This window comes from Peromyscus californicus, unplaced genomic scaffold, assembly GCF_007827085.1.
Source record: "Peromyscus californicus insignis strain IS unplaced genomic scaffold, ASM782708v3 Scaffold_8__1_contigs__length_139910024, whole genome shotgun sequence".
NCBI classification, from domain to species: Eukaryota; Metazoa; Chordata; class Mammalia; order Rodentia; family Cricetidae; genus Peromyscus; species Peromyscus californicus.
Window position 1 is genome coordinate 77198050 of NW_026294606.1, and position 25777 is coordinate 77223826.

General features: G+C 47.2%; 1 protein-coding gene across 8 annotated transcripts in view; it reads left to right on the forward strand.

Moving 5' to 3' along the window:
• Positions 1-6485: 6485 nt before the first annotated feature.
• The window catches only part of Svil (supervillin), a 205885-nt gene continuing 186593 nt past the window's right edge, over positions 6486-25777 (forward strand). For 4 of the 8 annotated variants that reach the window (XM_052727638.1, XM_052727637.1, XM_052727639.1 and 1 more), the window contains exon 1: positions 6489-6878. The gene's annotated coding sequence lies outside the window, so the exon portion shown is untranslated. Of the gene's footprint in view, positions 6879-7673; positions 7787-25777 lie in introns of those variants that run through there. The other 4 variants (XM_052727641.1, XM_052727634.1, XM_052727642.1 and 1 more) reach the window with 4 other exon arrangements.

Sequence of the window (25777 nt, forward strand, 5' to 3'; positions counted from 1 at the left end):
CTGTCACAGCTGAGCCCTTTGTCCCTTGTCCCTGTACATGCTGCAGTGATCACTTTGAGGGAGCACCCTCACAAATAGCTTCACAAATAGCCAGTGGCAGGATGTCAGATAATGAACTTGGAGATCCTAGGTATTTTAAGGAAGGACACCCCAGGTACAGAGAATGACTTTCAGTCAGAGCAGCTGCCAAGGGGCCACACGATGTGTTGGGAAAAGCTCCATAGAAACACCCTAGCTCATACCTGTGGCGCCAGCACTCAGTAGGAAGAAGAAGGAGAAGCACTGAGTTCCAAGCCAGCCTGGGTCACATAATGAGACTGTTTCACAAACACAAAACAAAAAAACAGGACATCACCACACCTCACTTGTCAGTGAATATGAGAAATGTCTATTTGCCCTGTTGGCTCAAATACAGAGCTGCTGAGCCGAGTCCTTCTTCCCAGCGTTTTGCACAAGTTCTAAAGAACTCAGGAAGAACTCGTTATAGCATAGAAGTGAATTGTGGTTGATGAAACTTGAAGGTACCATCCCGGATGACAACATTGAATGGAACCCAAATGTGGCTGTTATCAAATAGACAATTTCCCGAGGGACGGAGGGCTGAAGTTTAACTGATAACGATTAAGAACATCAGCAATGTGTACTATCTAGTTACTATGTTGGAGGCAGAACTCTAAGTTGAGTCAGTATCCTTAGTTCTCTACAACTGCCCTGAGAAGTGGACATTACTGTCCCCAGGTTACAGATGTGGAGACTGACCAACAGAGGGGTCACATCACTTATCAAGAGTAACACAGCGCCGGGCGGTGGTGACGCACGCCTTTAATCCCAGCACTCGGGAGGCAGAGCCAGGCGGATCTCTGTGAGTTCGAGGCCAGCCTGGGCTACCAAGTGAGTTCCAGGAAAAGGCGCAAAGCTACACAGAGAAACCCTGTCTCGAAAAACCAAAAAAAAAAAAAAAAAAAAAAAGAGTAACACAGCTCAGGATACGTGCCATCTGGCTCTGTCGGTTTCAGAAGATAGCAAACCATAAGGCCAAATTAGAAAAGAGATGGCAGGCAACAGGAGGCTTGAAAGAGGAAGTGATGGAGAGACAGGAGTTAAACATGTCACTTCTTGGTATAGCCTATACATTGTTGAGTTTATCAGCTAAACCCCTTACTGTGGACTGTTCGGCTACTTTAAATCCCTGAAGAGTATAAAGTAACTTGGGCATATGCTTTCTACAACCACTGTGACCAAACATGGCATGCTCCTGTGGAGGGAGCTCAGAGGGTGAGAGTCTGTTATGAACCTTAATAACCTTTGATTAAAGGCAAGTACAGTGCTGTATGCACTTGTATCCCAGCTACTGCAGAGGCTGAAGTGGGAAGGTCACTGGAGTCCAGGAGATCAAGGACACCATGGGCTGCATAGTGAGACCCTTTCTCTTCAAGCTAACACACACACGTTCATTTGGTTGGATATCTCTCTTAGTAGCCAAGCTCCTGCTTATTTTCTGAGTATTGTTAATGATAAAGTTACAACAGAGAGTGGAAAATTACATAGAGATGAGGAGTCTTCTTTGCATTTTGGGATACAAAATCCAGCTGACCCTCACCTAGCTTAGTTTCAATGGCTGAGACAGGCCCAGTGTGAAGAATCACATCAAAGACTAGTGTATTTATTACAGGAAGTTTTCACAACCACCTTTCATTTTGCCCAACTCCTCCTAATCCCGCCCCCAAATCTGAAGAAGTAAAAGAGTCTGGAACCCATTTTCAAGTTTTCTTAAAACTCATGCTTGTCCCAGCCTGATTTCTTTCATATTCTGCCTCTTTTATAAAAACAAAACATAATGGCATAATGACATTTGGCCACCACGTCCGTTTCTATTGAGAGGCAGAACTATCAGAGCTGTCTTTTAAAGATCTTTCTTTTATAATTTTGTGTGTTTTCAGCTCACTTATTTGTCTTTCTTCTAAAATTTTCATCTACATTCACCCTGGGGTCCTTCTTCTAATCAGTCCAGACCAGAATAACCAAGGAAATAAAAAACTATTATGGCAATAATATGTAACATTTATTTACATGGCAACGTTCTTCAGGCTAGGGAGGGAGAACACTGCCTTCTGAACACTTGTGGGCTGGGGCTTGCTTCCCCATGTAAAGGCATCTAAGATGTTGGAAATACTTGGCATAACTGTCAAGGTTGTAGTTTCCAAGGCCTGCTTGTTATGTTCCCTTGTTACATAATCCTATCTCGTTCTGCCCCTGTTCCTGGCCTTCCAGCCTAGGCATTATCAGAGCTCAGACACTGGACACTTTACCCTGAGCGCTGCAGCTGGCTCTGGGCTTTTAACGCCTGCTCCAACAGAGCACGCACTACCTTTATTTCTACAAAGCACAGCTCAATAACACTCTCGCAGCCCTGGACTTCTCCTAATACAAACTGGGTTAGGAAACCCCAACTCACTGCATGTCTCACCCATTTGGGGAACCTCAGTCAACACCAGCTCCTTCTGGCAGTGAACTGGGCCTCTCTCTGCTTTCCTGAATTGCTGGTCTTGTGTCCTCTCAATCTTCAACAGGCTCACTCCCATCTTGTACATGTGTATCTATCTTCAGTCCACAGAAGCATTACAAGGCAACCTACTGTTTGGAGAGGGAACACTGTGTTTTAGCGTCTACTCTGCCATCCCTTGATTAAAAGTCTGCCCCAGACCATCCATCTCTTTCCAGAGACTGTTCTCTGCTTAACTGTACCCCTTCTCTGATCTGGGTGTTCTTTGGTATGTCCTCTGTAGCGGCCTAAGGCAGGGACATGCAGGCTTTTTAATCATGACCCACAGGTTGAAGTACATTTAATGGCACAGGCCTACAAACACCCATACCCACCCACCCACACATACACACATGCACTGTCACTCACACCCCTTGAAAATAGAGTAAACTCAAGGATGCACTTTAATCTTTTTATTTCTAATTTTGCTTCATAAGAAATACGATAGGCCAGGGGTGCATGCCTGTAATCCCAGCACTCAGGAGGTCAAGTCAGGAGAATCAGGAGGAGTTCAAAGTTATGTAGTGAAGTTTAGGCCAGCCTGAGCTACATGAAACCCTCTCTCAAATAACTAAAAATGGGGTAGAGGGTGGTCCAGTAGATAAAGTCACCCCCTGTCAAACCTGACAAGCTGAGTTCCATCTCCAGGACCCACTTGGGGAGGGAGAGAGCAGACTCAGTTGTTCTCTGACCCATGAGTGTACTGGGACACATGTGCCTTTCCATACATACATAGATCTATAGACAGATAAATAAATAAATAAATGTAATCAAAATTTTTAAAAAACTAAAAGGGAAAAAAAGAAAAGAGAAAAAGAAGGTGGTGTTTGGCCATGAAACAGAATTTGGGACCAGTAGATTGAAAAACTCTGTCTCAAGAACGCTGAGGCCACAGAAGCAAAAGATAGACAGTAAGTAGGAGGTGACCTGGGGAAGAATTTTCACAAATATTATTATCACAAAAATGGGGACTGCTCCAAATAGGTAATCTGTAAATAAATGCTAATTTTTTACCAACTATTCTGGATCTCCAAGACTTAATTAATTCCTTAATATATATATATATATATATATATATATATATATATATATATATATGTATATATACATATATAGTGTGCATAAATTCATAGTATATATACTTGTGTATATGCATTTTAAATATTTTTGGAGACTAGTCCAGTCTAGTTGTCAGACTTTCCCAAAGTGGATGAGGTTCTTTTTTTCTGAATGTTTACAATGAAATTAGTGGAAGACACAGAATAATGATGGGTGGACACAGGCCAATGTTCTAAGGGTTATGACTAGGGCTCATGGACAGAGTTGTGGGAGCGAGAGGGAAGGGTGGGGCCCTCCTGCACATGGCGACTCCAGGAGGTGGCAGGAAGGGGAAAGATGTCTTCTTTCATGGTAGAAAGGTACAAGTGTGGCTGTTCTGGAGCTTGGGAACATGGTACCCTTGGATATGCAAGGGTCGCACGTGAACGGTTCCCATGAAAGGGAGGCCAGGGCAGACAGAGCAATCATCAAGCAGGCTAAGGTGCTGACTAGCTTCTTGAGGTCCCAGGGAGAACCCACAAAGGGGCTTAACGCAGCACAACAAGGTCTATTTGCAACATGGTTGGAGGAAGAATGGGGAGAACGTTGGCTGGGAAGCCAGGCTAGTGCAAGGATCTTGCTAGGTCTGTGGTAAAGCCAGAGGAGGAATAGTATGGATGACTTGGATGGTAGCCACGGCGGAGGGAACACAGAAAAGGGGCTCATGAGAGGACTGAGTAAGTGGTGGCTTGAAGTCAGCAAAATGCAAAGTTTATACCTGGGATTTCTCTCATATTCCCAGTAGGAAATGCCAGTCTGTGGGTTTGTATCACACTCAGGTGGGGGTGGACTTCAATTATGGAGTTTAGAGTGGTAGTGTGATCTGAGACCCCTCTGACCTTGTCTTAGTTAGGGTTGCTACTGCTGTGATGAAACTCAATGACAAAAAGCAAGTTCGGGAGGAAAGGGTTTATTTGGCTTACACTTCCACGTCTTAGTCCATCATTGAAGGAAGTCAGGACAGGAACTCAAACAGGGCTCCTGAGGGCAGGAGCTGATACAGAGACCATGGAGGGGTGCTGCTTACTGGCTTGCTCAGCTACTTTCTTGTGGAACTTAGGACTACCAGGCCAGGTGTGGTACCACCTACGATGGGCTGGGTCCTCCCACATCAATCACTAATTAAGAAAATCAGCCTGAACATATGGAGGCATTTTCTCAATGGAGACATAAAATTAGCCAGCACAGGCCCGAAGCATGAGGAGGAGTCCGGCTTGAAGAAGAAAGGCTTAAAGTGAATGTACAAGAAAGGTATGAAGTGGTGCAGCTGAGGCCTTGAGAAGGTCTCCTATTGAAAGGAGTAACTCACTCTGCTGAAGACAGCCTCTCCTTAGCTTGGCCTGGGCACAAGCACCTCCCCCTCCTGTTGACACCAACTGAAATTCACAGGCACTCTCAGATCCAAGCAGGAAAGAAGCCTCCCTGTGCTTACTCAACACAGCCAGGACCTGCCGCTGTGGGTGACACAGGTTCCAGGCAGAGGGAAGAATGCCTCTGGCTCTGGATTTATCCCCCCCTCTCTTTATATATATATATTATATATATATATATGTATATGTATCTATATGTATGTAAGGAAGGGTTGAAAGGGCCGGTTATGAACTGTTTATTGGGCAAGACGCTCCCATCCCTGGTAGATTCTCATGTTCTTCTCAGAGTACTCTGCAAGGGCATGAACCACAACAGGCTGTTTCTTTACCAGACTTTCAGGCTTCCCGTCACTCTGTGTGTGTGTGTGTGTGTGTGTGTGTGTGTGTGTGTGTGTGTCTATCAAGTCCACACGTCATTGTAGGTGGAGGGAAGAGAGATGGAGTGGGGCCTTTGGAAGAAAAACCCTCAGTTTCTTCTCTAGTATAATAGCATTGAAGTTCACAGCTATGGACTATGTCCGGTCCACTTGGATCAGAGAGATCCCAACCCTAAATTCCTCAGGAAGTTGCTGCATTTGCAACACTGTCTTTAAAGGGGTAATTAAGTTGCAACCAGGCCACATGTTCCCATAAGAGATTTGGACACCGACAGAACCAGGAAGACCATGAGAAGGGACAGAGAAGAGGGACATCTGTAAGTCTCAGGTGAAACACCAAGCTTGCCAACACTTTGATCTTGGACACCCCAACTCCAGAACCGCAGGGAAACACACACTCCTTGAAGCCCGAGTTTGTGATTTCTTGATAGTCAGCCCTAAGCAAACAAATACATTTACTTTCCTTTCTCTTTATGGGGCCTGTTCGGTGTAAGCTAGGAGCAAACTCCGGAGAAAAAAATATAAGAACTTAACACCCAGAGGAAGCGAGCAGGGACTGGAAGGAAGTTCAATTCTAACACTCTCTGCTCAAACAGAAATGTAATTTTCCACATACAAATTTATCGCTCTGCTCTTCACACAGCGTTTTCACAAACTTTAACTCAGCATCACCTAGGAGCTTGTGAGAAATGCAAATTGTCTAGGCCCACCTAAAGGCACGACAAACCAGCAACTCCACTGGTGGGGCTTGAAGGGTTGCAGTCTTAAGGTAACGGGTTGGAGAGCTCCACCAATGAGGTAGGTAAGTTCCCCTGGAGTCGGTGGTGGTGGTGGAAGTGGTGTGACTGGACTTTGCACAGATGTGAGTGTCCTAGCAAGGTCGGTCTCCTTGGCAACCAGCCCAGAGCGCTACAGGCTGCAACGTTCGCTGGGATTGCCAGGTCTTATCCCTAGAACCGCTGGAAGCTCACTCCGGCTGCTCGCGGACTCGGAGGTGAGCAGCGTCCCTGGCTCCCGGAAGCTTCGGGTAAATAGAGCCCAGGGCCGAGGAGCCCAGGAGCCGCGGGGCGCGTGCGCGGGGCGCGTCCCCGGGCCCGGCTTGAGCGGGAGCGCGCCGAGGGGGTGGGTCGCACCAGCTCCGCTGGCCTGGCGCGCCATCCGAGCCACTCAGAGCGCCAGGCGGCGGACACCCGGGGGCCCCACAATTAATACCCGGCTCCCGCCCGCCGCGCGGCGATTCGCGCACCGGCTGTCCGGGAAGGAGGCGCTAGGTCAGTTCTGAGCCCGCAGATCGCTCTATTCCAGACGCTGCGACCATCGGGAGCGGTGCAGACTCTGCCCGCGCCCTCCTGGAGAGCGAGCCCGGGGCTGAGGACTGTGCTGAGGACCCTGAGGTCCAGCGCGATTGTGCGTCCCCGGGGCTACGGGGACCTTGTTGCAGGCGCCGGGAAGGCAGGTGGGCGAAGGCAGCTGCGCAGAAGCGCGGAGAAGGTGAGTAGGGTCGGGAAGTTGGGGGTCTCGGAGGACGTTCTCCTGGTCTGGAACAGGCCCTCGCGCCGAGATGGTTCTCTCAGCCGGACCCTTAAATTTCACTGTGGACCTGCGGGAGGCTGAGAGCTAAGCTGCTGAAGTGTGTTTACCCCGCCGAGGAGGCAGCTCCTAGCCACTCCCCCAGCCTGGCCTTCAGCCGCGACCCGACCCAGCGCCCCCAGCCCGGCGGCTGCCGCTGCACCTGGAGCTCCCCGGGAGCCTTTTATTACAGGGAGACCCTGAGTGTGACAGACTCCCGCCCTTTCCTCCCGTCTCTTCAATCCAGGCAGAAAAGAGGCACTGAGACTCAGGGCACAAACTTAGTTTGAACACTGTAAACGCTGCTCTTTCAGTGTTTTTAAACTGCACGTGCGTATTATGGATGCATCATGTGTTTTTTTTCGGGGCACGGGGGGGGGGCGGGGGCGGTGGTTGGTGACAGCTTGGCCCGCAAGGGGGACAACTCTGGCCCCTCGTGACTGTTCTGGGTGCAGGCATAGCTTTTAGGATCTGGCCCAGATCGGTCCCTGCCCTATCGCTCCTGCTCAGGAAGGGGCGTCCCTGCTCTGAGTCGCATCCCACACGCTCCTCTTCTCTGCCTGCCCCGCGGGGCTCCGCCTGGTGGCCCGGCAGAGGGCGCCAGCTCCTGATCGCCGCCCGGGCCAGAGGAGGGGAGGGGATTTGCGAGCCTCCAGGTAAGGAGCGTAGTGAATCATCCAGCGGCGGGGGTGGGGTGGGGTGGGTGAGCAGGGCTCAGTTGCAAAGAGGCGGCGAGGAGCCGAGGAGTCGCCGGTCGGTCGGGACTGTGGGGCTGCTGTCCCGCGGGAGGCTGTGATCCTGTCTAGGAGGCGCGGGGAGAGCTGGGCAAGGTGAGGAGTGGCCGGGCGCTCGGAGGCAACACGGGACCAGCACGGCCGGGGTCTCGGGATGCCGCTGTGCACCTCCCAAGGTGGGGTATGGGGTCGGTTTCACGGCTGCCAGCGGTCCTGTGGGGGCGAGGCTGGAACCCGGAAGGCACTAGCCGGGACGGGTGGCGGGTCCACAGGCCGCTACCACAGGGTGCTGTTTTAGCTCGCGGGGGTCCAGCATAGTAACAAAGGCACCGTGAGGCTGCCGCTTCCACCCACTTCCGTCCCGCTTCCACTTCGGGGAGGTCCGGCTGTGTTTGGATTTTGGGTTTCCGAGTTTTGGGGAAGTTAGGTGAGAGGAGGGGTGGAGAAGAGGGCTCCCGGGCTAGGGTGCACGAGCGAACACAATTCCAATTTCGCGGTCTCCTGCCTTTCCCCAGCCGCCGGGGATTGCCTGGGCTCCTGCGCCCTGGGCCGCGCCTCGGCAGTATTTGCCCGGGTTTGGGGTTTGAACTGGGCGCTGGGCGCACCCTGCCACCTCCTGCCCATGCTCCTCCCCGGGGAGTCTGCGCGTGTGCCGGCTCCACAAGGGCGGGGCTTACCCCGGGTGACAGCCAGAAGCCCCCGCACCTAGAAAGTGGAGCCCCAGAAAGTGTTAATTGCATTACTGTGAGCAGCAGAAGGAGAGATTCGAGTCCCGGGCCACAGTCTGGGTCCGATGCAGGGTTAAGGGCCTGCTGTGTAGGACTTGGAGATCTGTTGAAATCAGCTTATTGCAGTTGCGGTACCGTGGAAGGGAAGAGGCCACTTGGTTTCTACCCCTCCATTTCCATCTCAAGTTGTCGCACTACAGACCCTAGCACAGGCACAATTATTGCCACCCCGATGGGTGTCAGGGGAGGCTTCCCTGTGTGTCTCAGGACCAGGACCTGAGGGGAGGAAGTATTACTTAAAAGAAAGCCAGACAGTCACACTCTGCTGGCAGGTGCCCTCAGCCCCAGGGTCAGCACAGAAGTCTCTTTTTCACATCTCTCAGCCCAGCCTCATAACAGCCTGCTGCTGAAGGGCGGGGCTGGCTGGCGTTGATGACGTGCTGGATACTTAGGAAAATCCCTCAGATTCTGCCTTGCATCTCACCACCTCCTTTGGAGGGTGGGTTCTGGAAACTAAAGGTTCAAGAGGCCAGAAGGTCTGCCAGTCAGTCCTGTTCGGGAAGGGGTGCTGAAGTGCCTGCTCTTCAGTTTCTGAAGAGGTTCTGCTTGGTCTTGTGGTGGTGTTTTGAGACAGGGTTTCTTGCTGTAGCTCAGGTTGGAGGAACTCATGGCAGTACCTCTGCCTCAGCCTCCTAGGTGCTGCTAGGGTGTCAGGCATGACGTTTTTGTAGACTGTTCAGTCCGTGCTGTAATCCCGGACATATTTGATCTTGTTGGGCCTTAGACTTCTTCCATTAATGCTACCACTTCAGTGACACCAACTTTTTGTAAAGTTTAAGGAATGTGGGAAAATTAAATAAAAACAAAAAAAAACCCCCAAAAAACCCAAAACCAACCTGTAGAATTACAGGACAGTCCCATAAGAGAAGTCAGACTTCATGTGCTGTCTCACCAGGTGGACCTGGGGCCAGGAATTCTCCCCAGCACAGGACCATCAGGCCCCACCCTATGTGACACGGCCACAGGGCTGAAAGTGTGTGTTAAATTAAGTAAGAGCTGCGAGAGTTGCTTTTCCTGACTAATTTTGTTTGTTTGTTTTTTGAGACAGGGTTTCTCTGTGTAGCTTTGCGTCTTTCCTGGAACTCACTCTGTAGCCCAGGGGCTGGCCTCAAACTCACAGAGATCCGCCTGGCTCTGCCTCCCGAGTGCTGGGATCAAAGGCATGCGCCACCACCACTGGGCTTCCTGACTCATTTTTAACGACCTCCCTCCCACCAGTTTCTTTCACAGACCTAAGAATATACTGTCCACATTTTTCTAGTAACACTAAGCTCATGTTTAAGATATGGGACTTTGGTATGACCCTGAATATTCCTTAACATGTGTGACTTTAAAGAGAGAGGTGTGTGAGTCTAGAGTAATACACTAGGGTTCAGAATGTCTTAGTGTTGTGGCAGCCATGGGGACACCCGGGGGTAATGAGTGAAGGCCAAATCTGTGGAGTCAAAGTGGCTGGCCTTGGGGTGCGTCTACAACTAATACTGCCTTAGCCAATTGCTCAGCCTCTCGGAGCTTCAGTTTCTTCCTTTAAGATAATAGTAGTCTAGCCTGATTTCCAATTACAAGGATAAAATTAGATGATGTGTATAAGAGACTTGGCACGGTGCCCAGCACATAGTAGCTGCTCAACCAACCGATGAGGTCTGAGAAGGGCATTCTACGTTCTTCCCCTCCCTGTGATATCTAGTCCGGTAAAGAAGGTGATGGCCAATCTCTGGCTCAACCTCACCCGCTTTTGTCAATTCTTCAGTCATGTGCACGGAGGGATTTCTCTTTGTCAGCAAGCTGGGGGTGGGGGCAAGTGGAGGGAAGGTTGTTGGTGATGGAAACTTTGTTTCTTGCAGGAGGAATTTGCCAGGGCCTCCGGAACTAGGAGCCTTTCCTCCTGGCAGCACCACTGTGTCATTTGTGGCTAGCTTTCCAGTCATTTCCCTTTCCTTTAGATTGAAAGCCAGTATCCAAATTACCACCGAGACAAGACTTTTAAAAAAAAAAACCTAAACAACTTAAAACTGAACTGAGAAAAGGAAGTAAGTATTCTTTTTTTTTCTGTCCAGTTAATGAGCCATCTATAATACTAAAGAAAAAAAGAATCTGCTTCTGTGAAATTGTGCCATCCCAATCTTGGAAAGAGGAGTCTTTTTTTTTTTTTTTTTAAATGGGACTATTTTCTGAGTCTTTAAAGAGAGTTGACGGGGAGGAAGGGGAGCCTGCTCTCTGCTTTCAGCCGTGTTTTCTCAAGTGTGGTAGACTGTATGACCTGAAAATTGCTGTGCTTTTAGAAGCTGCTGGAAGACGGCATGTAGGGATAAAGCTGAACAAACATGGAGCAGCCAGGGTGTCCATTTCACATGAGAAAACACTGGGAAAGTTCTCAACTTCAAAAACTGAAATGGAGAAATAATCTGTCCTGCTCGCCCCCTTCCTTCCCTCTGTTCTGGACTCTGCACCTGTATCTTTCAAACACTTACAGGCTAAAACCTTGGCCATTCACAGCCCTGGTGTTTTTTTTGATAAGTGGTACCTACTGTCTGTGGTAGAGATGGGAGACAGAGAAGGTTTGTCACTGTGCAGGTTCTACATTTGGACGTGAAATGTCGCTCCGTCCCACACTGGAAAATGAGCTGACCCTGTAACTGGTTGACAGATACATAGGTGAGGAGCAGGGATCTCCCCCCCCCTCCCCCCCCCCAGCTTTGTGCCTCTAGCTCCATTTGTAACCACTTGTTGTGACCCAGTGTGCAGCCTGGAGCAGCTGCAGGGCATTGGCCAGGCCCACCCCGGGCTGCTGCTTCCTTTGTGGGGACGGTGAACAGGCAGTGTTACTTTGGATCACATAGCAGCCTGGTCAAAAGCGTCTTGCGTTCCCCAGCTGTCCCACCACGTCTTTGCATAAGGGAGAGAACTTGCCAACTGCTGCCACTGAAGTTCCTCTTGCTTCTTTTGTCCAGTCGTGGGGAGGTTAAACTCCAGGAACCGTTGTCGACAGCAGCCTCTTAAGTTCTCACTTGTTTCTGTAACATCAGTGGTATTCCAGATAGAGTTATAGTTTGCCAGGACAAGACTTAAAAGTACATGTCATGACTTTTTTCTTCAAGGTGAGTGTTTTACAGATTTTTTTAAAGTGTGTGTGTGTGTGTGTGTGTGTGTGTGTGTGTGTGTGCACGTGTGCACATGTGTGTGTGTGTTGTATTAATATGCACACTTGAGTACAGGAGCCCAAGGAAGCCAGAAGAGGGTATTAGATTCCCTGGAGCCTGTCAGGCTAAGTCTTAAAAGAAAATGTCACAACTTTTTTTTTTTTTGTCTAAGTAACTATTTGAAAGATTTTTTAATTTTATTTTTTCAATTATGTATATATGTGTGTGTCTGTATATGGGCATGTAGGTGCTCCCAGAGGTCAGAAGAGGTCATCAGATCTCCTGAAGCTGGAGTTACAGGTGACTATGAGCTCCCGACATGGGTGCTAGGAACCAGACTGGCGTCCTCTCACAGAGCAGTATACACTCTTATCTGCTGAACCATCTCTCCAGCCCCTCAAATTAATTTCAAAAAATAACCATTAGGTATAGTTTTTCATACTTACAACATAGTTTCTTTATAACACTAATAAAGTGTTAGATCTAGCAGTAGAATTACATGTTTTAAAAAACATCGCCACATGAATCTGGCTTAACTATATACATTGTTCTATGCAGTGGTTCTCAACCTTCCTAAGGCTTCAACCCTTTAATACAGTTCCTCATGTTGTGGTGATCCCCAACCATAAAATTATTTCGTTGCTACTTCATAACTGTAATTTTGCTATTGTTCTAAATTGCAAATATCTGCTATGCAGGATTCCTGATATGTAACCCCTGTGAAAGCATCATTTGACTCTCAAAGGGTTCATGACCCACAGGTTGAGAGCCACTACTTTATAGGGAGGAGTGAGAGAGGGGGATGTGACTAACATACTTTGTATGTAGTTCTCAGAGAATTAATAGAACTATTATATTTTGAAAAAGAAATCCTGTACTAAGAGGGGAATTCCTACTGTTGGTAGGGAGACACTTGTCACCACCTGACCCTGCCTGCCAGCTCTTGCCCAGGGCTCTGAAACATCCATCATCGTTAATGTGAAGTGTGAGCTGATGGCCCTTGCATAGCCACGGTGTAAATATCAGCCCTCTGTTGGTTGTCTGTTGGTCTCTCTCTCCTTTGCTCTGTGAGAAGTTATAAAATGGATGGACCTCAAGCCCCCTGACTCCGAGTCTCACTCCTCAGGGCTCTTGTCTATTGTCAGTGAGTCAGACTCTGCAGTCCTCAGCTCTTCCATCCATCCCTCCACCCCCCTTGCCATATTCACACACCTTGTGCTTCACCTGCCTGAACAGAGTTCATGGGTTTTTACACTACTTCCGTTTTTTTGGGTTGGTTTTCTTGTTATTTTTCACTTGGGGCCTATCCAGGATGCCCAGCCTGGTCCTCAGGGCTGATGAACATGGGTCTCTTGTCACAGAAGAAACAGGTTTCTGCATCTGATAACCAGCTAGGCTAGGACTACACAAATCTTTTAACTCCAAATTCAGCCCCTCTCTAGCTGGGGATTGGAAGGGTCAGCTCCACAGAAGAGCTTTAATCTGGTGTCTGCTTCTGAGCTTTCTTGTGCTTGTCCTGAGCACAGTGGCCCTGCCCAGTTCTACCCCTGCACACCTTCCCTGGGGTAGAGCTTTTCATTATATCATTTGCATTGCCATTCTTCTCTTGGTGTCTTATATTTCTAAGTTTTGTCTCGACAAAAAACTACCCACAGATATTATTTTCTAGTGCACACACCCCTCCTTTCTGTTACATGTGCATGTATGCCTGCATGCACACACCCCTGCATGCGCACACCCCTGTGTGCACACACTTCTATGTGCACACAGAGACTCATTATGACTTCTGGACCCATCTTCCTTTCTCAGCCAGCCCAACATCTTTCAGAGGTAACTCCGCACTTTTGGCATAAAATGGTTTATTTCCTTTCAATGGTTTGGATGCTGCAGATTTTCTGATGATGTTAGATATAGATGGGAGGCCCAAATTAACCTGGCCTGTGCTGGAGAGATGGCTCATTGGTTAAGCGTACTTGCTGCTCTTCTGGAGGACCTGAGTTTGGTTCCAGCACCCACATCAGGCAGCTCACAACTGTCTTTAACTCCAGCTATTGAGAATCCAGTGCCCCGGCATCTGAGGGAACTTGTACTCACATGCACATACCCACATGCATGCACACACACACCTACATGTAATTAAAAATAATAAAAATAAATCTTACAAAACCGAATCAACAACAGCAACAGAAATAACCTGGCCAATCCTCCTCTTAGAAGGACCCTTGGGAGATAAGCCTGTTTCTCCCTAGGAGTGGCATGTTCTCCCTTCTACCTCATGCTGCTCAGGGGTTGGAAACAACACCCATTTCTTTCCCTGTAGGTAGAAGGTGAAAAGCTTTGGGGTGCAGCCACAGAGGGCCCCCTTTGGCTCAGTACTTTCCCAGCAGCCAGAGTCTTGCTCTTTCCATGCACCCTAGTACCTTCCCTTCTCGCCCTCAAACTCGGTTAGCTTTCCCTCATCCCTAGCTGGACCTCCCTTTTCTCACTGTCATTCTGCCTGTCCTGCTCTGGTCTGCTGCTGTCACCGACTGGCCACCTCCTGGCAGCTCAAGGTTTCAGGTGTCTTAGGGAAGCCTTGCCTTGGATGCCCTTCCACCACCTGTCATTGGTGTTTAATTGCGTCCCCCCACTAGCCAGCCTGCTCTGACTTGGGGTAAGTCCCCATCACCCTGACCCCAGCAGCATCCCCTGGGTTTCCAGGAACAGGGCTTCATGTCTCTTACCTTCTTCCTTCCCCCATTTTGGACAATGCCTCTTAATTCTTTTCAATCATTTGCAAACTTATCCCTTTGTTCTGAGTTGGTCCCATCTGGCCATCTCCTCACTGTAGCCGAGTAGTTACTTTGAGTACGCCATCAAAGTTTTTGTTTCCAGGCAACCTTTGCCTTTAAAAAAGGTTCTTTGGAATTGAAGTGTGGAAATAGCAGTTATGAAACTGGTCAGGTCAGGCCATCTAAAGGCTTGAACTTTGGGGAAGATTGTTTGAAATTTATTTTGGCTTCCCTTCCACATGGCAGCACCTGAGAGCAATAGAAATGCACGCTTGTTTTGGATAACCCTTCCTTGTTGCAAATGGAAATCGTACGTGCAGAGCAGAATTAAATTGTGCACCCCCCCCCACCTCCCACCCCACCCCCCCCTCAAATTATATTGCTGGAGAATCTTTGGCGGCAGTTTGTGCTTCATTGCCTGTCTGGGTTGTGTGTAAGTCACGGCAGACTGGTCTTATATGGTTGTCCTGGGGCCTTTTGTTCAGTAGGCTTTGGGGATTTCTGAGCTCTGATGGTGAGAGGCCAGGATCCTATGCCTCAGAGAGAGTGAATCTTAGGAAATTCTTATCAGACTGATCCTAATGAAGGCGTCTTGGGAACACAGCCCCTGGCTGTTGGCTGTCCTTGCCCTGCTCTGTGGTAATGTGCTGCGGAGGCTTCTACCTGATACTTTCTCATTGCCCGGAAACTACTCTTTCTGTAATTATGTGCTCGTGTGTGTGTGTGTGTGTGTGTGTGTGTGTGTGTGTGTGTGTGTGTGTAACTTTCCTGATGTTGAGAATGCAGCTCCATGTGAATCCTGCCCTCACAGGGCTTTCGGTCAGGGCTCCTGTGCAGAGGCAGCAGCATAGGTGCTGGGAGGAAGGTCCATTCCAGACCATAATAGGTGGGGTGCTGCAGCCACCTGAGTCCTGACAGAGGCCTTGCATGCTCTGTCTCTGAACACAAGCTTCTATCGCCCAGTGCCTCTGAAGAGATGAAATAAGATGACAATCTCTTGAACCTAGATCTAAGGTCATGAACCTTTTGTAATAAATTATGGACTGTATCAGTATATTCTGGTGTGTACTTGTCCCCCTTGACTCCCTACCCCACAGCTGTTTGTAGCGAAGGATAATCTAAGTCTGGAGCCATCTGTATAAAGGATATTCAGTGGTGATTTAAAGAGTTCCTCCCTGCTGTGCAAGAGACCCACCGTGGGGATCTGTCTGACTGAGTGTAATTACACACGTCCTCAGCGTGTTCTCTGTGTTCAGTTTTCTGCCAACTGTATTTGTAAAGAGACTTGCTTTCCCCTTTGCTGAGTGTTGCAGTAGCACACTGCCATATTTCCTGTCTTCCAGGACAAAGGACAGCTCACACCTCTTTGCATCCTTTCTGGGTGTTGTGCATTGCAACCTGTTGTCTCTAGTTTCTGCCTAGGTGGCTTCCACACTTAGGGTCTCTGCTGTCCAAATGGGCCCTTTGCTAAATAGAACATAGTTATCAGGACAAACATGCTAATACAGGACATGTATGCATGCTATTACAGGACACACATATATTACTGGTATGTGTGCATACCAGTATAGGATGCCCAAGTACACACCAATACAAGACACATGTGCATAATAGTGCAGGCTCATGTGCACACCAGTACAATACATGCATGCATGCACACCTGTGCAGAGCACATGTGCACACAAGTGCAGGACATACACTAATGAAGGTGTGTGGATATCTGGTCCTTGCCGGCAGAACAGTATAAACTATCCTGTCCTGGGCCGTTGGCTCTTGTCAGGGTGTATGTAGGGCTGGGTTCTAATGTGGATAAGCCACAGTTGAAAATTTGGAGGTTAAGGTGCCTGTTTTAAAAAACTATGGTCCTCAAAGTTCATGGATTTGAAGTCTAGAAGTCCTGCATAAAGAACTAAGGACTTACATTCCTGGAAAAAAGTGAGTGATCTGACCACGAGAACAAAGAACAAGTTAAGAGGGAATAGCCTTCAAGCAGTAGTAGACCATTCCCATGCTGTTCCTGAAAACGAATTTGGTGGGAGACTTTGAAACTGAACTCACCCCCTGCCTCTCGCCCACATGCTTCATACTGGACCCAGAATTATTTAATCATCTTTTGAAAGCCAACCCTCCCAATATACTTGTGACATTGAGTTTCCAGGAAAAAGAAAAACATGCTTGACAAGAAAATTGCATGGTTGTAAATGGTTTAGTTGATTATTTATGTAACTCTAACATCTCTGTGTTAAAAAAAAACTAGCAAAACTTCCTCATTTTTTTCTTTAACTAAAAGCTTTCATCACAGGGCGCTTTTCCTGTTTTCGATTCCTAGAGTGCTGGAGGAAGCTCTTTATTTTCTTCCATGTGAAAATTAGTTCCATCTTAAGTGGGCCTCAAAAACAAGCCCTTCATCTAGTGCTGGTTTAAATGAGATATGTTCCCCACAGGCTCATGAATTTGAACACTTGGTCCCCACTTGGTGGCGCTGTTTGGAGAGGTTTAGGAGGTGTGGCCTTGCTGGAGAAAGTATGTGAGCTTTGAGAATTCATTGCCCTGCCCCACTTCCAGTCAGCTGTTTGCTTTGTGTTTAGAGTTGAAGATGTGAGATCTCAGTTTCCTACCAACAAGCCTTAGCTGTCTGCCATGCATCCCTGCCATTGTGGGCTCTTACCTCGCTAGAACCATAAGCCAAAGTCAACTCTTTCTTTTATAAGTCTTTTGGTCATGGTGTTTTATCACAGCAACAGAAAAGTAATCCCCCTTACCCACCTCCCATGAGCAAGTGCATACACACACACACACACACACACATACTTTTAAAAAAATTCTGTAAACTTACTGTGGAAAACTCACTTTGACTTTTGAGCATAGACACTAGTCTCAGGCCAGACAGTAGCACTCCCAGATTATGCTTGCTCCAGACCCATGGCCTCCAATGCAGCCTTTTCTCCGCTTTCCAGTTCAGCTAGAATATGTGGGTCTTGACCCTTTTGGGGGACCGAATATCAGATATTTACATTATGATTCATAACAGTAGCTAAATTACAGTTATGAAGTAGGAACAAAATAGTTTTATGGTTGGGGTCACCACACCACGAGGAACTGCAGCATTAGGAAGGTTGAGAACCGCTGAGCGAGACAAAGACTTGACCAAGGGTAATGCTATGTTTGCATAATCTTTGCTCAATCTTTCTTCCCCTCTTAAAATGCGACTTTTTTTTTTACAGTTTATCTATTGGGTGGGTGGGGTGGGTGTGGGTTACATAGGTGCCACAGAGCCTGTGGAGAAGTCAGAGAACAGCTTGTAGGAATTGGCTCTTGCCTTTTAGCACGTGTGCCCCAGGGACTGAGCTCAGGTCGTCAGGCCTAGAGACTTTACCCACTGAGTCACCTCACTGGCTCTCCTCCCACGTTTTTCTTTTTCCTTTTTAATTCTCTTTGGTTGCCAAATTCACATAGATTGCTTACAGTTTACCCAACAGTGGCTGCTCTGTTTCATCTTTTCAGAATGGTCTTCTCATTGTTTTGGATTCTGGGGACAAATGAACACATTAATGAGATGTGGCAGCAGGCACTGTCACCCCATTGCAGTTAGGCTTGGTGAGTCAGTTGCCATCACCAAGTACATGTGAGAATGAGCCTGTTGGTAGACTTGAAAGGCCAAGACAACACAGAAGAGGATCGGAGTAGGTTTCCTGTGTAGAGCCTCGGTCCCCTCCTCGTTTGAAATAATCAAGTTTAAATCTGAGATGCTTTTTGAAGTTTGCTTTTAGTGACCAGATACTCTTACGTATTTTCTATTTTATGTTTGTAAAATACTTTTAGGTATTTTTATGTACAAGGAACTCTGCTGGCATTTTTTTCATAATCCTCTTGTGATATATGTAGTGGTGGTGTGGTGGTGGTGGTTTGAATGATCACTGTCCCCCACAGTCTCTGGCATTTCAAAACTCGGTCCCCAGTTGGTGGCACTGTTTGGTGAGGCTCAGGGGGTGTGGCTTTGGAGGTACTTCACAGTAGGCTGGCTTTGGGAGTTTAAAGACTTGTGCCATTTCTAGTGTGCTCTTTGCTTCCTGTTTGTGATTTGGGATGTGAGCCCGCAGCTCTCTGCTTCCAACTCCACCTCCCAGGTCTACCACCTGCCACCTCCACTTGGCTAATGTGGACACTAATCCTCTGGAACCATAAGCACCAAATAAATTCTTCCTTCTGAAAGTTGTCATGGTTATGGTGTTTTATCACAGCAATAGAAAAGTAATCAAGACAGAAATGCCCCTTTCGCAGGTGAACAGTATCAAGGCCCTCAGAGGTAAATGTCTGGTCAGAATGGCCCATGGGTAGCAGGAAGAGCAGCGGGAAATTACTCCTTCAGTGTGTTTTCTCTCTCCCACTTCCTCCCTCCCTCCCTCTCTTCCTTCTTTTCTTCCCTTTAAGCTTCATTATTGCTTTGAAGTGATATTGTCACTGTCTTCTTAACCTCCTGGCTTCTGGCCAGCTTTTTGTGTAAAAAGTTTGGGTCAAGTGTTAAGTCAATTTTTTAACTTCCAATACTCTATGTGATGGTCTTGCATAAATTATTTCAACTTTTTCTTGCTACTACACTTTTTATTATCATCATCATCATTGTTGTTGTTATTGTTACTCTATTGACAGAAAGTCTTTAGCAGTCATTTGGGAAATATTATTATTTATAACCCTTTTATAGTTGCTGACACAATACGAAGAACATAAATCAACAAAATGCTCAGTTGGTAGTTTAGTACCCCCAATACCTCCCGATGGTTTATTGTAACCCCAATACCTCTTGACAGTCTGTTATACCCCCAATAGCTCCTGACAGTGTTGACAGAAGCACTGGCCTTAATCATTCAGAAGGATGCCTTGTTGCACTTTGATATGCTTTGTGGTTTTCCATATAGCTCATTTAGTTAGTTAGTTAGTTAGTATTTTCACCTTAAAATACAAGGAAAATATGGCCCAAGAAGAAAAGTGCTGTATCCAAAATTACCAAGCCAGTGTCATGGCCCAGCCTGGGACAAGGCCCCTGACTTCGGCCGTGCTTTGTTTTCTCCTGTTTTGACTGTGCCCGTAGCAAGTTGTGGGTTTTTCACAGCACACTTAAAAAAAAGAAAAAATAATAAAGTAGTTATGGTTATCTCCTCACTTACAACTTGGCTACAAAGCTGTCCACCTTCTTTTCTGCGCTAATCCCTCAGGAGCCCTAAGGCAACAGCTGCTAGAAGCCAGTTAGTTCCCACCCTAGACAGAGCACAGCCTTCTGCTCATGGAGAAGCCCGGCTCAGGAGACCCTGGAGACCCAAGGACAGAGGAGGGCTTTGCTGCTACTGATTGGCTTCATCTTTGCTGGGATTATCCAGGCAGATATGATGGAGAGCTGAGCCCTGCTCTAGACATGCTCATGGTGGTAGTGTGTACATGTGGGCCCAGACCGGTATCTACTGAGATGTGCTATACCGAAGCCAGGCATTGTCTGTACCTTAGTTCAAGCTAGCTCTCAGTGCGTTCCCATGGAGAAGCCGTGTGCTAAGTCATGGGGAGCTGGTCTTGTTTTTGTTTTTCTTTTCTTTTCTCCTTCTACATAGCCCAGGCTATCCTGGAGCTCACTATGAAGACCAGGTTAGCCTCAAACTCACAGAGATCTGCCTGTCTCTGTCTCCTGAGTGCTTGGATTAAAGGAGTGTACCACCATACCCTGAAAGTAGTGAGGAGTTTTCATCTAGATGGAGGATTTGTGTTATTTCCAAGTCAGTAAGTGGATGAACCTGGTCTTTTAATCCACTCTGCCATCTCCATTTTCTGATTTAATTCTAAGATTACCTTTTTCTTTTTCTTTGAATGAGAAAAATCATTTTTTTCTTAAAAAAGATTTATTTTTATTTGTGTGGGTGTCCGTATGTGCCTAGAGGCCAAAAGAGGGTGTCAGGTGCCTTGGAGCTGGAGTTACACATAGTTGTGAGTTACCTGACGTGGGTACTGAGAACTGAAGACTGGTCCTTTGCAAGAGCAGTACACAAGGCAATATATGCTCTTAATCACTGAACCGTGTCTCCAGCCCCATAGATGATGATGACGGTGATGATGGTGTGTGTGTGTGTGTGTGTGTGTGTGTGTGTGTGTGTGTGTGTGTGTGTTGTATGTGTTGTATTCATGTGTCGTGTTGTCCGTTTGGTGGTCAGAGCACAACTTGAGGAGTCAGTTGCCTCTTTCCATCATGTGGGTCTCAAGAGACTAAAGTCAAGTCATTGGACTTAGTGGCAAGCACTTATACTCACTGAGCCGTTTAACCAAATCTTTGAATTGATAGTGTAGTACACAGCTTGTCCACGTTGCTTTGCCATAGCAATCACCATTGCCAGTGGCTGTGGTGTTTTTTTAAATTCTCTTTTTACCTTTAGTCTTCTGGTCACAGTATTAATGTCCACGTCTTCAGTCGGTTTTACATTAGTACTGTGTTCAGTGTGAAAACGTAGCCATTTTTTTTCTCAACAACTTTAGAAATAAGCCGGGCGGTGGTGGCGCACGCCTTTAATCCCAGCACTCGGGAGGCAGAGCCAGGCGGATCTCTGTGAGTTCGAGGCCAGCCTGGGCTACCAAGTGAGTTCCAGGAGAGGCGCAAAGCTACACAGAGAAACCCTGTCTCGAAAAACCAAAAAAAAAAAAAAAAAAAAAAAAAAAAAAAGAAATAATGTAGTTACTTTTTTTCCCTTTGGTGTAGCATGTTTTTCCATGTAATTATCAAGCATGGTTTACATAATTATCACTGTAACGGTACAAAACGTTCAGGTGCATGCGCGGAGTGCTGAGCAGTGTGGAGAACAAAATTGCCTCCATCCGACCCTCCCTTTGCCAGCATGGAGCAGATCAGAGGTGTGCTCCTGGACCGGCCGACACACCACCCTCACGGGTCACCATCTTTATGAAGGTAGCTTTGAAGCCAACTCCTCCCAGAACAGCGAGTTCATGCTTAAAGGAAAAATATCCCACGGTGCTTCAGTTTTCAAATAAAGTAAATTCATATTAAATAAAGGCTAGCATTCAGTCCCTCCGTCTTGCTCGCCACATTTCCAGTAGCCAAGTGTGGATACTGGGTATCCTAGGGACAGATCAAGCCCAGATTTTTGCATCTCAACCTCTGGGACCTCTGCCAGTACCTAGACAGTCTCTCACTTCTCTGGTCCTGCAGCTGTGTCTTTCCTGTCTATTCAGGATTTGGGAATTTTGAAAGGATAGCCGAGGAAGGAAGTGGTGTCTGACAAGTCTCCCGACTGTTGCTCTGGGGCTGGACAGCCGCCCACTGCCAGGACCATTAGGCCAAGTTGGACCTTAGGCCAATCTGCAGATCAAAAGAGGCTGAACCTTCTGAACAGGCCACTCAGGGTGTGTCAGCCCACCACGGTTGCTCTTGCAATGACTTTGGCAGCTCTTCGTGGGTGAGGGTCCTCAGCCAAGAGCCTTTTTCTTTATCCCCCACTCCTCCTCCCCGTAGTTGGGGAAAGCTGCCTCTGGCTAAGCTGGCTATGGGAGTTTTCAGATTTTCACTTCTATTAGTAATCACAGGCTTTGAAAGCACACCTGTAAGTGGGGGAATGGGTAGTCTGTTAAGTGTGTTGAAAATGATGTAGTGGGCCATTCTAAAATTCACAAGCCACCTTATGAACCAGAATGTTGTATTCAGCATGAGTAAATGGATTCTGTTTCATTTCATCTTGTCTGCCCTCCCCCACTCAATCCCCTCTCTTTCTCAGCTCAAAAATTCAGTTTATATTAGAAAATGCATTTATTTGGAAATACGTTATTTTGGTTCTTATTTTAAAGTATGAGCTTTGCCTAAAGTGGCAGCGGGGGTGGGGGGGGTTTGCTCACTTAGCACTTAGGATTCTCACAGCTTTTATTTTGTCCATTATCCTCTTCAGTGTGTTTGTGTGTGTGGTGGTATGTATGTGTACGTGTATGTGTTTGTGTGTGTACGTATGTATGTGAGGGGGCAGAGGTCAAGGAGAAGTGCCTTCCTTAGTTACTCTTCACTCTGTCTTGCTCACCAGGAGCTCACTCATTCAGCTAGACTCCGGCCAGTGAACCCTGGGACCCTCCTGTCTCTGCATCACTCCGCCCCAAGTGTGTGGGTTATGGGCAAAGGTCGCCATATCCAGCTTTTATGTGAGTGGTGGGGATCTGAACACAGATCCTCGTCCTGTGCAGCAAGCACATTATCCGCTGAGTCCTCCCCCAGCTCTGTTAGTGTTTCCCAGCTGCCTGCACGTGCTCTGTCTGCTGCTGTTTGCTCAGGTGGAACTCAACTTACAGAGAATAAAAGTCTGCTTAGTCACCTCAGTAGTCCTAGACTCGAGAAGATCATTTTCTCCAAACCCCGCCCCTTCCTACTTTAGGACTTTGGAGCAGACACGCAGAGATGATAGCTAGTCAATCGAATGGCACCTGTTTCCTGAAGAAAAGAACAAAACGTAGGCTCTCTAGTCTGTTTATCATTTCACATATGACAAAGTGTGTCCCTGAAAGCCATCAGGAACGGATGGCTGAGGACAGCTGTGTAGGGAGCTAGCACATGCTGCGATGCTGGGAGGTGTTGGACCTCTGGCTTCTACTGGTCCTTTGGACACCGTCTGCTGAGTAGCCTTGGGTCAGCGACTTCGCTGTCTTTGGCCTTTACTTCTTCCTTGGTGTAGGGATTCCCTTGTAACACGGTTGCCCAACTGACCTCCCCAAATTGAAAAGTTACTAGTTGAGGTCCCCCACCCCAATGCATTCAGGGTATCTTGTGCATCATGTACCTTGGTCATTTTGACTACAGAAGCTCGTAAGCACATTAAGTCCTATAAGAAGCCATGAAGTGAAGAATTCTGCTTGGCATTGTTAAACCTAGCTTTTCCTCAACTATGTGAACACGAAGACACCTAAATTGTGAGGCAAACCCTTAAATGTGTTGGGACAGTCTGTCCTTTGCAGTTGGGGGTGTACTAGACTAGCTTGCCTGCCAAATCTGGCATGATATCTGTTTGTGTAAAGTTTTGTTGGCACACATCCTCACCCGTCCATTTATCTGTTCAAGCTACAGCAGCACAGTTGGAAAGCTGCAGCATCCCCATACGGCCTACAGTGCCCAAAATAGTCACCATTTGAGTAATTGTAAAAGTGTACTGACCCCCAATTTTCATCTTCAGTGAGATAGATTCATGAAGACAGTTGAAAAAAGATTCACCCATCAGAAAGCAGTGATCTCATTCCAGAGACAGAGCATTCGGGTTCTGATGTCACTGTTTTGTGTTTTCTTTGTGACTCTGTTGTAATATGTGGAAGGTAGATACACACACACACACACACACACACACACACACACACACACACACACACACAATCTTAAAAACTGATGATAATGCATTTAGTTATTTCTTGGTTTCCTTTTGAAATAGGATCTATGTGGCCCAGTCTGGGCTGGAACTCACCATTCTCCTGCCTTGGCCTCAGCTTCCTGAGGGTTAGAGTTCCAGGCAATAGCCACACTTCCCCATTTGGTTATTACTTTGACAGCTCTTATAGTCTGTCGAGTAGGGTGTTTGGAGGTTTTGATTTCTGCTGTGGCTGTCATTGCTGCCGTTACCCCAGGGAGCTTCGAACAAGCAGCCATAGGAGCTTGTGGGTTAGGTTAAGTCAAAAATTCATGGCATATGATTTAGAGACGTTTCTTATTTCTTCCTTTAGAATTTTTCTGGCAAGTTTTGAGAGTTTGAAAATGTTTAAGCTTATAGGACAGTGGGAAGAACAGTGTACAGTCATATCCCTGGGGAGGACACTGGGGTTATGTGGGGTCCATTGTCATAATCCAGGATTATCTTCCAGCTCAAACTCATTACTACCTGCAGCCTGCAGTGTCTTTGCCGTAGAGCTGCCAGCCATGCTTGCACAGACTGCTCCATTGCTCAGCCAGCCACAAAGATCCTTTCTTTGGGACTATGAATATTCATTTAGCTTACCTTAATTTTGGCTTGTATGAAAAGATTCCTAGAGGGACTGAAGATTTAGCTCAGTGGTGTTGCCTTTGCCTAGCATGTGCATGCCTTGCTTCAATCCCTAGCAATACACACACACACACACACACACACACACACACACACACACACACACACATACACACACGCACTTAGGAAAAGTGCAGATAGAAAGATACTCCCTTAAAATTTCATTTATTTACCAATATTTGAAACTGAAGAACGTCCACCTTATGATTTACAATGCATGTGTTCATCAAATACACAGCTCTCATTCCTACTCAGCCTGTCCTGTTGCAAATAACCCTCTTAAGGCTGGCACACACTTCACATAGTTTGAGCAGTTCTGCTGGGAGCATTTTGACCTAGTGCTTAAGCAAACGTGGTCTTGTGAGTTTCTTTAACTGTATTAAAAGCCAATGCTCGGGGCTGGAGAGATGGCTTAGTGGTTAAGAGCATTGATTGCTCTTCCAGAGGCCCTGAGTTCAATTCCCAGCAACCACATGGTGGCTCTCAACCATTTGTAATGAGATCAGATTCCTTATTCTGGTGTATATATAAAATATACGAATAAATAAATCTTTTAAAAAAAAAAAAAGCCAATGCTCTTCTCCAGCCCAGAACTTCTGAGAACTGTCTGATCACGTCTTTTGGCGTGGGAGGTTAGGTCCTGAGGTGTTTGGGGTTGTCCTTGTTGGTGAAGGGATGGTCGAGGGAGCAGTGAAATAAAATAGGTACTTAGACTAGCACAGGGCTCAACATAGACTACAATGGAGTGGTTCCCAGTCAGCCCCTCCTGAATGGCTAGCATCAGCTCATATCACTTTCATCTTTACCCTCCTGCCCCCCAGTCAGGTCCAGTCCCCACTGGGGGCATGGCTCCATTAAAATGTGTTCCAGAGGATTTTATATTCTGTGTGTGTGTGTGTGTGTGTGTACACATCTGCACACATACATGTACATGTGTAGTCACAAGTCCTGGGAGAATGGACTGAATTGCTCTAGCGCACTCCACACTGGGTGCCATGAGAGATTTTTTTGACAGCAATGCTGTTGGGGAGCAGTTATGCCCACTTTGAGGAAATGGGAGCAGAAGAGAAAGGTGAACCCCTCAAATTTATTTCTCTGTCCCTGTGGATGATGATTTGTCCCTCTGTCCCAGCTTCTCCTGGGACAGCTCTTCGGATGTCCTCCTTCTTTCATTATGGTGGTAGGATTGGCCACATCAAGCGTTTATACACTCAGAGTGTTTATTGCTTCACACTCACAGCCTACCATGTGTGAGGTACCAGGGATGCAGAGAGCCAGCCTGGCCCTGTTTTCAGGGGGCTTTGGTCTAGAAAGGGAGCAGGCATGGATGATGAAC